Source organism: Malaclemys terrapin, chromosome 8 (assembly GCF_027887155.1).
Source record: "Malaclemys terrapin pileata isolate rMalTer1 chromosome 8, rMalTer1.hap1, whole genome shotgun sequence".
Taxonomy (NCBI): domain Eukaryota; kingdom Metazoa; phylum Chordata; order Testudines; family Emydidae; genus Malaclemys; species Malaclemys terrapin.
This window is the reverse complement of record NC_071512.1, coordinates 30,027,058-30,039,728: the sequence shown is the minus strand read 5'-3', so window position 1 is coordinate 30,039,728 and position 12,671 is coordinate 30,027,058. Positions and strand designations below refer to the sequence as shown.

Here is a 12,671-nt window from a genome sequence, read left to right as displayed (position 1 = left end):
GTGAAATTAGTACCACACATTATCACAGCTGCAATGGGTCCATTAAAGGCCCACTCCTGAAGCCCAAATACAAATCCATAGAGCACAACCACAGAAATGAACACTTGTCCAGATACCTATATAAATAAATCTGTAGAAACTGACTCCCACACCTCCATGCAGATACACACTTCCACATTATTTAATATTGCAATTGTTGTTTAGTGCCTAGAGACCCCAACTAAGATCAGGGCTCCAGGATGGTAGATGCTGGACATACACTTAAAAAGAGAGCGTCTGCAACAAATTGTTTATAAGGTAGCTCCACAAAGGTGGGGAGAAATGTATGATACATTGGCTCTTCTGCAATTACTAGTCAACAACATTCACTTTTTAAGAAATAATAGATTTCTTTTAGAGTTCCCTTTTCTTTTAAAAACTTGTTATGAAATGAATACACATTTTATGTCATCAATTTTTTTGTGCACAAGCCAGCAAAAGGAATAAAAGTCAAAGTCAGGCTGCAAATTTTATTCACACAGGTATACACACATAGGGCAATACACGCACCTTCCTACACAAAGACACACAGTTTCTTATGCACATACAATGCATGCATGCACACACTTGCCTACACAGAGACACTCTTTCATACACTTTTCCAGGGGCTGCCTAAATCACCCAGCTAGGAAGGGAGGAGGGTGGGCTGGAGGGGAAAAGATGGGGGGGGAGGGGAGAGGAGAGAAGATGGGGAGGGAAAGAGGCCAAGGATGAGAGCAGGGTGGGGGTGAGAGGGGGCAGTGAAGGAGAGAGGAGGGGGTGGGGGTATGTGGGGTGGATGGAGATGCAGGGGGAGGCAGAAGGCTACAGGTGCATGAGGATGTGGGGGGCACAGGGGTGTATAGTAGGGGTGGGCAAACTGCGGCCCGCAGGCTGGATCCAGTCCATGGGATTGCCACCGCCGCGGGCCCCGCGCCACTGCTGGAAACAGCTGGTACCATGTCCCTGTGGCCCCTGGGAGTGGGGGGGGGGGCAGAGGACTGTCCTCACCTCCAGGGATGGGGAGCCCCGGCCAATGGGAGCTTTGGGGGAGGTACCCGCAGGGGAGGGCAGCTCACGGAGCCCTCTGCCCCCACTTCCCCAGGGGCCGCAGGGACATGGTGCCGGCCGCTTTCGGGAGCGGTGCGGAGCCTGACTTAGCCCCGCTGCGCGCCGCTGCCACCCCGGAGCTGCTCCAGGTAAGCAGTGGTGGGCCGCAGCCCACACCCCAAACCCCTCCTGTGCCCCACCCCCCGCGCCCTCTGCCGCACCCCTCCTGCAACCCAACCCCCTGCCCTGAGCCACTTCCTGCATACCTCACTCCATCCCGCACCCCAATCACCTGCTCCAGCCCTACATTCATGGCCCTGCATGCAATTTCCCCACCCAGATGTAGCCCTCGGGCCAAAAAATTTGCCCGCCCCTATTGTATAGGGACATAATGGGAATGCAGCAGTATATGGAGGTGAATGGGGTGCAGGGCTGTGGCGGCTGAGGGACATGGGGGTGGCAGCTCTGGGAGGTGGAGAGGATGGTGGGAGAGCGCTGTAAGGGATACAGGGCCAGGATGGGTAGGTGTGGGGGGCAGGACAGGACGGCATGGGGAATGGATGCAGTGAGGGGATGCGGGTGTGTTGGGATTGGGACGAGGAGGGATGCATTGAAGGGGATTGAGGTATAGTGGGGTTGGGACCAGGAGGGATGCAATGATGTGAGGGATGGGGCTGCAGGGGGGGGTTGGGATGGGGAGGGATGCAATAACAGGGGTTTGGGATGGGGAGGGATGCAATGACAGGGGATGGGGCTGCAGGGGGGGTTGGGACAGGGAGGGATGCAATGACGGGGGGGGATGGGGGTGCAGCCCCATTCCCAGCACTCGGAGATGGGGATACACATACCTCAAACTCCTGGGTGCTGGCGATGGAGTGACAGAGACCACGGTTCACCACAGGGCATGCACTGCAGCTCGAGCCCAGTCGCGCAAGGAGAAGATGGCTGGGCAGCAGCGGGAGAGGCACACGTCACGCAACCCCTCAACAGCCGCCTGCTGAGTGCTTGCGAGTCGCGCTTGCACTTACTCCTCCCCTGCCCTGACCCAGCCAATAGGAGCTGCACCTGCGGACGGGAGGCAGGGCAGCACATGGACCCCCGGCCACCCCTAAGGCTAGGAGGCAGACCTGCTGGCTGCTTCCCGATCCAGGAGCCATACTGCATGGTGGCTAGCAGGGAGCCTGCCAGCCCCACTGCGCGGTGTGGCGATCCCACCAACCGGACAGTCAAGGTGCTGATTGGAGCCACCATGATCCCTTTTTGACTGGGTGTTGCAGTCCAAAACCTGACATTTGGTCACCCTACTTGGGAACAAGAAGGAGGCATCTGGCTCCTCCAGCAGCTGCAGCCCAATTGAGCTCCCAGACCCGCCTTTTATACTTTCTGTCCCACCCACTGACTTCCGGTGGGAGGGGTGAGCCCGGCCGGGCTCCGCCCACCAGGGCTCAGTGAGGGGTTCCTCCCCCTTTGGGTCCGTGGGAGGCCACTCCACCTCACTCCACTCTCTAATATGCTCCATCATAATAGTGAGCTAAAAGGCTAGTTTAAGTTACTTGTCAATTCTGTTCCAGTGTGCATTTTTGGAGATATCTGGCAAGGATGCTAATTAGTGCCAGTTGAGATATGGGTGCTTATTTTGTGTAAGTGAATGAGTTCATGAATTACCAAAGAGAGCTAACTTCTGGCCACCATAAACCAGGCCTGGATTTAAAACTATGACCTAGGGATGAAAGGCCATTTCCCATCACTAATCCCATGAGCCATCTAGATCTCTGACTGCTGTGTCCTAGCAGCAGCCAGTTCTGCAGGAGAAAGTGCAATGATAGTAATTTCTTCAAATAGAAGTTATTTTTGATAAAATAATGTACAGCCAAGTATTTCCCAGTTTTTATTCTTTCTTGTGTTCCTGGAAACTAAAAGATGTACAATACCTGCCTTAGGAAGATGTTAGAAGGCTTAGGCTGGACTTTCTAGAGCTTCTTACTATACATGACTGGTATAATTGGACATTCCTGTTAAATGCATTTCAGATATTTAAAGGTCTCTTAAGTAAATGCTGCTACTCCTCCAAAATGTGCTGTAGTATCTCATATGTTCATAAATTATCAGGATCTCAGTTTGTTGCATATCAGAAAAATAGTGGAAGAGGACCCTAGCGTATCACCACCAAGTCCTACAACACCATAGGTGTTTTGTTTTTTGCACAGATCTGCCATTCAAATACTCAAAGTCTCACTGTGCATATAGACATGGTGCAATTCTCAAAGCCCTTTTGTTCTTTTTCTCTTTTTCTGGATTTTAGAAAATAAATTGTGGCAGATGTGCAAACAGTTTGCAGTGACTGAAGGAAATGTTTTTTGAGCTAACTACCAGCCTCCATCTTTGTTGTGTGGTAATGGTGCTGCAGTACAATAAATTGCCTAAAGGGCTATTTGTTGGAGACAGATGGAAAGACATCCACCCTCAGGAAGTAGCTGGTATGGACAGCTCTATTCCTATGTAATTATGCTCATGGATGTTAATTTTGATGCTTTTTGCATGGTTGGTATGCCAGATTTAAACTTTCAAAGTGATTCATGAATTGCAAGAAAAATGTTGAAAAATAACCAAAATGTATATTTTACGCTTTTTTATGTGGCTAAACAAATTAGCTTCCATTGTGAGAGAACATTCTTGTAGTATTCTACCAGGAAATCTCATGTAGAGAACCTTTTGTGTGGCATTACGTTGATCATGATGACAGCATCAAGGAGAATCCTGCATCAACTTGTTTTCTGTGTGGTTGGAAGTGAAGGATGGTCACAGGCTGCACTGAGAATTACCATCCTCAAAGCCTGCAAGCTGGTTCTGCTGGAACTAATTTGTGTGCATGATAAACATACCTTTTCAGATGAACAGGATCTTTGCCTGCCTCTTAACTCAGCTGCTTTCCTTCCCAACTCCTCCATCCTTCCAAAATAATAATTTGAGCCTTTCTTTTAACAAAGTGGCAGCTGTACTGCTCTTCTGGGGCAAAGGAGAGGAGTATTTTTGCAGTTTTTTCCCCCCTCCACTTTCCATCTAATATTTCTGTTGTGCTATGTGAACTTCCTGCACTGCCACCAAGGGAGTGAGACTTCAAGTACCTCTCCCAGACACAGGTCTCTTGCAGCATGGGGGAAAATACTGTTAGAGGGCACCGGGGTGGTTTTAATTGCTGTGTTTACAGAAAAGACCTTGTGCATCCAGGGCCAAGCAGTTAATATAGTAATATTGCTTCAGAAGACAAATTATTCATCAAAATGAGTTAGTATTTACTTCAGCTCTGTGGTTCCAAGGTTTAAATTAGATATGTCATTGGAGAGGATGACGCACATGACAGTATGTTTCTACTTGTACTCAGCATCTTAGAATGAGGTCAGTGGTAATCCACCAGAGCAAAGTGGGTCTGTTTGGTTTTTATTTTCAAGCCGACATCCATAATTCTTTGGGAAAATTCAAGAGAGGTGTTAAAAAGAGAAATTAAAAATACAGAGTGAATGCAGGGGCAATAGCAATAAAGATATTGCTTGGGGCAAGGAAAATAATTCCCCAAGACTGTTGTATTTGTTTTCAAGCAATGTACTACAATCAATTAAGCTACGGTATTTCCTGAGCAGCAATAAATGTTACCTTTTGTTACCCTTTGAGGTCTGTCAGTATTAGTTGAATTAACATCAGAATTGATATTTGAAGTGCTATAAGCAAATTCTTCCTTCCACCCTTCTTCCTTCCTTCATTGCCAATCCTAATCCCAAATGGCAACACTTTTTTAGAAACCAACATCAAGTCTGTTGACTCTCCAGTGGGATTTGAAAATTAGAGATAGCAGGAGTTTATATACAGTACTATGTTTATAAAAAAAGATTTATCTGTTACACCTGTATAAAACCTTTGATATCTCTAACCATGAATAGGATTCTTCCTAATAAGTGATAAAAAGAAATGAAGGAACTCTTCTCTCCCCTAAGACACAGGAATCATTTCAAGGAAGCTGGAAAAATTAGCCTGAATCTAATGCATGCCCCTGAAAATGAGAAGTCAGATTTCTGTTTTAGTAGAAGTGAGTGTAAGGAAGATCTTCCTGTGTTGACCAATGTTTTGAACAAAATATTGAAAAGAACACTGTCAAAACAAACTTCTTCAGGCTTTTCCTACTTTGATAGTCTCCTCTGATCAAGATGGCTCTTGATAGTTAAATCAGTGATTTCAAATCTTGTGCAGAAACGTTCCATTTTGCTATCAAAATACCAGATACTCAGCTTGAAGCTCCCTTCCCACCCTCCCCCCAAAGCTATTAGTGCTATACACTTGGATACCAGGGGAAAGAATGTGTTAATACCCACCCTTATGGAAAATACCTTCAGAGTTGAGTAGCAAATGACATCATTTATGTAGAATTTTTAAACCAACCCTGTATAATTATACAACAATAATATCATTTTCTATTGACATTTAGAGTAATTTACATTGAACACAACTGACCTTATCCTTGCTGAATTCTATAGGACTTTATCATAAGGGTAGATAAAAAGGAATGACTTAGTTGTCATAGTGACTACCCCATTGGATGGCTGCTGACTTTTCTGCTGATGTTCTTGCTTTTTAGAATTAGTATTATGAAGGTGCTGATGTCAACACATTTGCCTTTTTTCCTGTGGAGAAAATACACCATTTACTTTTGTTGCTTTGAATTAAAGTAGAAAGTGTAGAGAAATTCTCAAAAGCAGCCTCTGTTACACAGTAGTGAAGCCTTTGGACACACCTTTGGCAAGGTTGTGTATTAAATCTTTCAAACAAGTATGGAATTACAGGTCTGAAAAAAGGGATCAGTTACTTGGAAATACATATCAAACTTATCTTTCAAAACATATTCTATGGGGATTTCTCTCCCCTTCTGCCCCCATTCCACATGTGGGAACTCATATTGACCTCACTGGGGAGGTTCTGCCTGAATATAGAAAGGAAAAAAAGCTCCAAGTGGACTAGAGCAAATGTCACCTACCAATCCAGGCTTGAGATGGAGCACATGGTAATATTTGATATGAGAGACTGAGAGTTTAGTGTCCGTCCTGCTGTTTCTGAGGACATAGCTTTTGATTTTTAGTATGACAATCCAGTTTCAGATTGTATTGCAACTAGGGCAGCCCTGAAAGTTGTTCACTCTTCTTATCTGGATGCTACTGACTTGATTCAGTATTACAGTTAATTTGCATGACTTCTAAGGTAATGCTTATCAATGTGTCAGCAAGCTGTATACATTTTAATAAAGTTCCCGGCTATCATAATCTGGGTAAAAGGAGACCCACAGCTCTGAGTTGATTGAGCTGAGCTGTAATTCAGAAATGGTTCAGGCTATTATAACATCAGGTTTGTACTGCAGGTGGTGATTGTGGTGGTTAGAGGAAATGATGATTTCATTCAAATGGACTGAGTCAATGTATGAAATGGTATATGTTGGACGTGGTAGGGCAAGGATACCCATGGGGAGGCGTATACTATAGTGTTACTTTATTTTTTTGTGTATATTAAAACGTAAAATGCGTTCTTGCATTGATGGGTATCAACTAAATGTGCAGTGGGTCCAGTGTGCCTACTTTTGAGGCCTGTGGCAAAATTCCAGTTTTGGGAAGTGGTGTAATATCCATTGCCTTAATGAGAGCATGAACATAAATCCAACTGAGGTTGAAAGGAAATTGGAACCCTGTTAGTGTCCCCAAAGTGAGTTTCAAACAAGTAATTGAGAGGCAATGTGGTGTTATGGATAGGAGAAGGCATTGGACTGGAAGGCAGGAGGCCTAGATTTTATTCCCAGCTCTTCCACTGACTTTGTGTGTAATTTTGACAAGTCACTTCAGTTTCTTGTTCCTTCCAACGTTTGGTTATATGGCCTATTTAGACAGTCAGCTCTTAGGAACATGCATGTGTGTGTTTCACTGTTTATACATATGATGCTTAGCACAATTGGCTCCTGATCTTTGTTATGGCCTATAGATGCAAATAATACAAACAATAATTAAGAAGCAATTATCTAAGTTACTTTGTTTATGAACACATGTTCTAGTAAAACAAATCAAGCTTTCTTATAAAGTTTTAGAAGTAAGCTAGACTTTTCAACAAAGTCCCTCACTAGAGTTTACTATCTAAAACTTCAATCGCTATTTTTTATAATGCAAATTTCCCAAGCAATTCACAGTATATGTACAAATATCCTATATGGAGTTAATTTTCAGGCTACATGAAAAGTTAGGACTTCTGATTTAACAACCAGAGGAGTTTATGAAAGGTATACAGTTAGCAAAGTATTTCTCCAGTGGCTGTTTCCTGCGGAATGTAAAAGTTTTCCCCTATTGTCAATGAATTGTGGATCTTTTATGTTGGATTTAAATGTATATGCCAGAAGAACCTCTGAAATCCTGGTTGTTGTTTTTTTGCTCCAAGAAGGTCCTAGGAATACATCTGGCAATCTTGCATATAGAAAATAAATGAGTATATTACCAAAAAAAAAAAGATTCTGAAAAATTAATAAAAATACTGCAGCTTTTAACCTTGTGAGCCTGCCATAGAAATTAGATTATTCATATTTTTCAAATAAAAATCTCTAGCTAAGTCAACTGGCTACTGTGCATATATTTAAATATAGAAAATGCAAATGGTAGGTAATGAGCGAGTTAATTGTTATTTATGGTGTGATATGAATATAAAAATACTGGGGGGATTTATTTTTGTGGTATTGAAAATCCATTCAATTCAAATATTTTCTATAAAATCAAATATGTAATCACTTTGTAAATTGTTCAAATAATGTAAAAAAAATGAAACAAACATGGTTATTCAGTCTTCCTTGTCTGCTACAGTTTTGGTGGAAGGCATTCTTCAGAGCAATGCATAACCATGTAATACAGCAATGAGGTCCCTCAAGGGAGGCTAATCCTTACATTTGCTTGATGGTTCATGTCATTCTGAAGCCTCCCTGTATTCTGACGGTACTCTTAGGAATTTGTCTGCCTTAAACTATTGGTAACAGAGGGTTGTTAGATTGGGCTACCGTTGATGGAATTTTTGCTTCCTTGCGCCTGCTTCCTCCCTCCCCCCCGCAAATTAACTCTATTATAGCAAAGTTGAATGCTTCCTGCTCGTCATGCGTACCGTTGTCTGTTGGCCAGAATTACATTTACTGCATCATAACCAACATATTAGTGGCTAATTATTTAAAACAGTTAACAAAATGAAAGGCTATTTAAAAAGCAATAGAAATTGGAAAACTAATTTATTTCAGGCTTTCAAGGAATACAAGTGATCAATTTAAGTACATTCATTTTTTATAAAGTGTCCTGCTAAGATTGTTGAAATCTCAACACAAATAAGACCTGAAATGCAGCATGCAATACCAAGAGAAGCTTTCTTCCATTATCCCATTTATGCTTAGCATATACATACTGTGCATAATTAAGATATTACATTTACCTGTCTCTTGATATGCCAACATATCATGAGGTAGTTTACAAATTTCACTAACCTGAAAAGTGATCCTGATGTAATGTTTTTTACTGTGATCCTGTAGGTCATCATTAGAATGTCCCACTGTTAAATGGACTCAATTTTCTTGTCCCTGCTGTATGCATATGGAGAAATGGTTGAAAGGTTATTGGATACAATTAGATTTTTCCTTTAAAGGCATGTCGTAAAACATTAATTTGTTTTCATAAGTGTAACACAAACCTAGAAATGTGCTTACGTTGCTTAATAGTGTAAAAACAAATCCAGGGTATTTATCCAGAGATTAATGATGAATATACTTGAAATTTTAGACGTGTAACACGCTTACTGAATTAAACAATTTCCTGTATGTACACAGGCGGTAGTACACAGAAGGGTAAAGTACTCCTGAAAGAGAAGTATGATGTGCTTGTCCATTGTACTGAATCTATAATTAAATACATCTAATTATGGAAAAATGCTAAAGAGCAATTGTGTCATTAAGTGCAAAGGCCAGGTTAGGAGACGTGTGTCCACTAGCACAGATGAAATGTTGTCACACCAGGTTTCAGGATAGGTGCCCATGTACTGAAAAGTTCCCCACTTCCCTGGCTAACATTTGAACCTCATGTTGTGGTTTGTGGAAAAAAAAACTCACGGAGAATACACTTGTTCAGAAACTAGCAGTGGCATTTTTGAGAATGATTTTGTGTGATTATATTTTTAAACAAAGCAGAAAAGATTGCAGCACTCAACACCAGTGTGCTAGTTCTAATTGTTAGACTAGGAGAGAGAGAAGGGGCTTGTGGGTATAGTGAACAATAGCTTCACTGCCATGGTTAGAGTGGTTTAATTGGTGAAATAACTGTCTTATTTGAGCTATTGAGTTGGTGTCCTAAATAATTGGATAAAATAATTTAAATTGCCAAACAGAAGAATGAAAATTGGCCAGCATTCATGTAGGACTTTTTTCCAGGCATTTTCTTAGATCACTAAATAGCTTTCCTTGTTTCAGGCCTTTTACTATGAGCAAGGACATTCTTCTTCTTTTAATAGGCATATGCTTCCTAGAATGAGATGTCAATGGTAAACTTTGAAAACACATGGGTATAATTTTTACAAAACAAAAACTTGTTTCAAGAAAATGTAATAGCAAATGAATGGAGTATGTACCACAACAGTATAAATGTGAAGTTTAAAAGGGTATAGCATATGCTTTAAAATAAAATATAGTCCATTAAAAGGTAAAATAGAATAGCTAACTTGGTACGTGATTCCCCCCTATTTTATTATAGGTATATTTACTAGCTATTGGGGTACTTGCAGTGCTAGAAGGAAAATTCCAGAACAGTAAGGTAGATTCTGAAAAATGCTTGTATATGCTTGAGATTTCTTTCTTCTGCTTTATAAAGATACAGAATGAAACAAAGCAGACTGGGCTCAATGACTTAACTCTGATAGCTTTTGTTTCTGCAGGTACAATCGATCAAAATTAATCATGTAAATCCTGATCTTATACAGTGCCAATGCTTAAATACTGTCACACTATGACTTTAAAGCACAGTACAGAAATTTATCTATGCCATGGCTAGGAAGGTCAGTGAGTTGCATGGCTAAATACTGTGATCTTAAAATGATAAAGCTTGAAATTGCCATTAATTAGGAGATACATAGACTTTGTTTCACAAGGAAAATAAAAGGCTTAAATTAGTGGCATCAGTTTCCATTAGTTGTTGATGGGTAACTTTTCTTCTAAAAAGTGCACAGTTGAACAGTGTAAACCAAATAAAAGTCATAATTAAAACCATTCTGAAATACATTGTAAAGAACACTCTTAAAATTAGGCCGATGGGAATAAATCAAGGCAATCTAACTGAGAGAGGGGAAGAAACTAAGAGAATAAAATGCCAGCAATAGTCATATTGTGATTAAATAAATATTCTCGATGAGTTTTTAAAAAGTAGAAAACACAGATAAATTGAATGAGAGAGTGTGTTCCTGATCAAAGGGCCTACAGTGCAGCAAAGGTTCAATTGCCTGGTGACTTGAGGTGTGATGATGGGAACCCCTAAAAATATGGTTAGTGAACAGCAGATACCTGTCATCTGGATTACAGCATTTCTTGTCTAAGGCTTGGTCAAGTTGGATGGCACATTGCATTATGATATTTCTCTTCCCTTCTTTAGAAACCCCTCATGCTACCCTTTTTCATGATGGAGTACAGAATTATATGGCTGGATCGGAGGTTCAGTCATCTGTGGTATTTCTTATTTTTGCTATTTTCTTGCGGCACGTTAGATTGTGGCATCTTAATTTCTATCTGCAAAGATAAAATAAACGTATCTGAGTTCTCTCTGTGTGTCTTTAGAGAGAATGTCATGGCAGGTTGGGTGAACTTTGAGTAGCAGATTAAATATTGTAGTAAAATTGGCCCTTTGGATTGTCAATTTGTGAACCAGAAACTTTCACTCTTAGATATTTCTAAAGAGCATACTTTTAATAGTTTCAATTTAAGAATAAAATGCTTGCTTTCTCTTTTGCTATTGGTGCGTTCAGGCAAGAGCAGCTGCTACTTTTACTATGGTATATCATTGCTTATAAGGCAGCTCTTTAGGACATGCGGCTTGGCTGAGGGAGTTTTCACTTCTGGTTGTGGGTCAGTAATAAAAGGGTACAAAGGTTTGCAGCCCCCCCATGGTGGAACTTACGAGACTGTGGTGTTGCAGAGGAGTGTCTAGGGGAAAGGTGCTATGATTGACAGCCTGGGGATATAACAAATAGTTTCAGTATGACTTGGTAACTGAAGCCGGGAGGGCAAGCAGTGGGAGAATTCCAGCTATGTCATGGGAAATAGCCATGGCCAGCGTTCTGATTAGCAGCAGAGTGCAAATCCTCTGGGTCATTGCCAGGGTTCAGGAGGGCAAAACACTGCTGCGACGTCAAATTGTTGCCATATTTCATTTGTTAAAAAAGAGTGGACTGTTTGATTACTACCTATTGATGTTAGACATGCCATCGTTACAGTGTAAACTGCTGGGAGAAAAAAAGAGGGTGGGAGAAGGATAAATTAAGTACATATAGCATCGAGGAAATCCGTTAAAAAATTAATTACTAATTGACTTGTCTTTGGTGGGATCTCAACTTGTCCTTCATGGTTATCGTTGATTTTTTCCTCTTAGGAAATTCACATGCTGTAGTAGTAACGATAACTTCTCTATGGATCCTTAGGTAAAGATTTGACTTAATGTATTCAAGGAATAGGGAGAAGCATTTTGAGAATATTTTCCTATCAATATCACTAGCATAATCTACCAATAGCTATACTATAAAAGCTAAATTAAAAGTTGTATCCAAACTAAACAGACTATGGTTTTAAGTCACTTTGTATAACTAAATTATGCCAATGCTCACTTATATAAATGATACTAGTGTACACACTTGGCTAAATTAGTGAGGGTTCAGATTTAGGAAATTATGATTTATAATTGGATTTGAATACAAACTCCCACAATCTCTGGAGAGAGGTTGTTTAAATCTAGGGTTTATATACACGTGGAGTTGTTCTGAATAGCTGTGTGTGTGGATTTATCCCAGAATAAGAGTGTCTTTTTCCTGTTTAAGCTAAACAAGAACAGGAACACTTATTCTGGGATAAGTGTCCCCACACATGGAGTTATTCAGTAAGGAATAGTTATTCAAGAATAACTTCTTGTGGAGTTATTTAGGAATAGCTATTGTCCTTTAAATTCAAGCTCTACCTTAATCTGAATTAACTTTCAAGTGTAGACAAGCCTTTAGGGTTATTGCTCAGACATATGTCTACTATAAATAAATGGGTGGTTTTCCCTCCTTCCAATAGTCTTCCAAAACTATTCAAAATAAAAAAGCAGTGACAGTTTTTCCCCACCCCTTCTTCAACAACAGCACTTAAATTAAAAATGTAGTTTCTGTAGAAATGGCAATTTTAGTAGGCAAGTTTTGTATGATTTCCTTTGTTTGGTACTAGAATCCTATTTGGTATGTTACTGGTTTTGTTAAGGTTCAGTGAAAGCGACCCTGACAATATTTTCACTCAACGATACGAAGCATGTGGAGTTCGTTTTGAA

At 40.8% G+C, this 12,671-nt stretch overlaps 1 protein-coding gene across 1 annotated transcript in view; it reads left to right on the top strand.

Annotated features, from left to right (window-relative positions):
• SLIT3 (slit guidance ligand 3) overlaps nucleotides 1-12,671 on the top strand; it is a 779,517-nt gene that overhangs the window by 114,322 nt on the left and 652,524 nt on the right. The window lies entirely within an intron of this gene.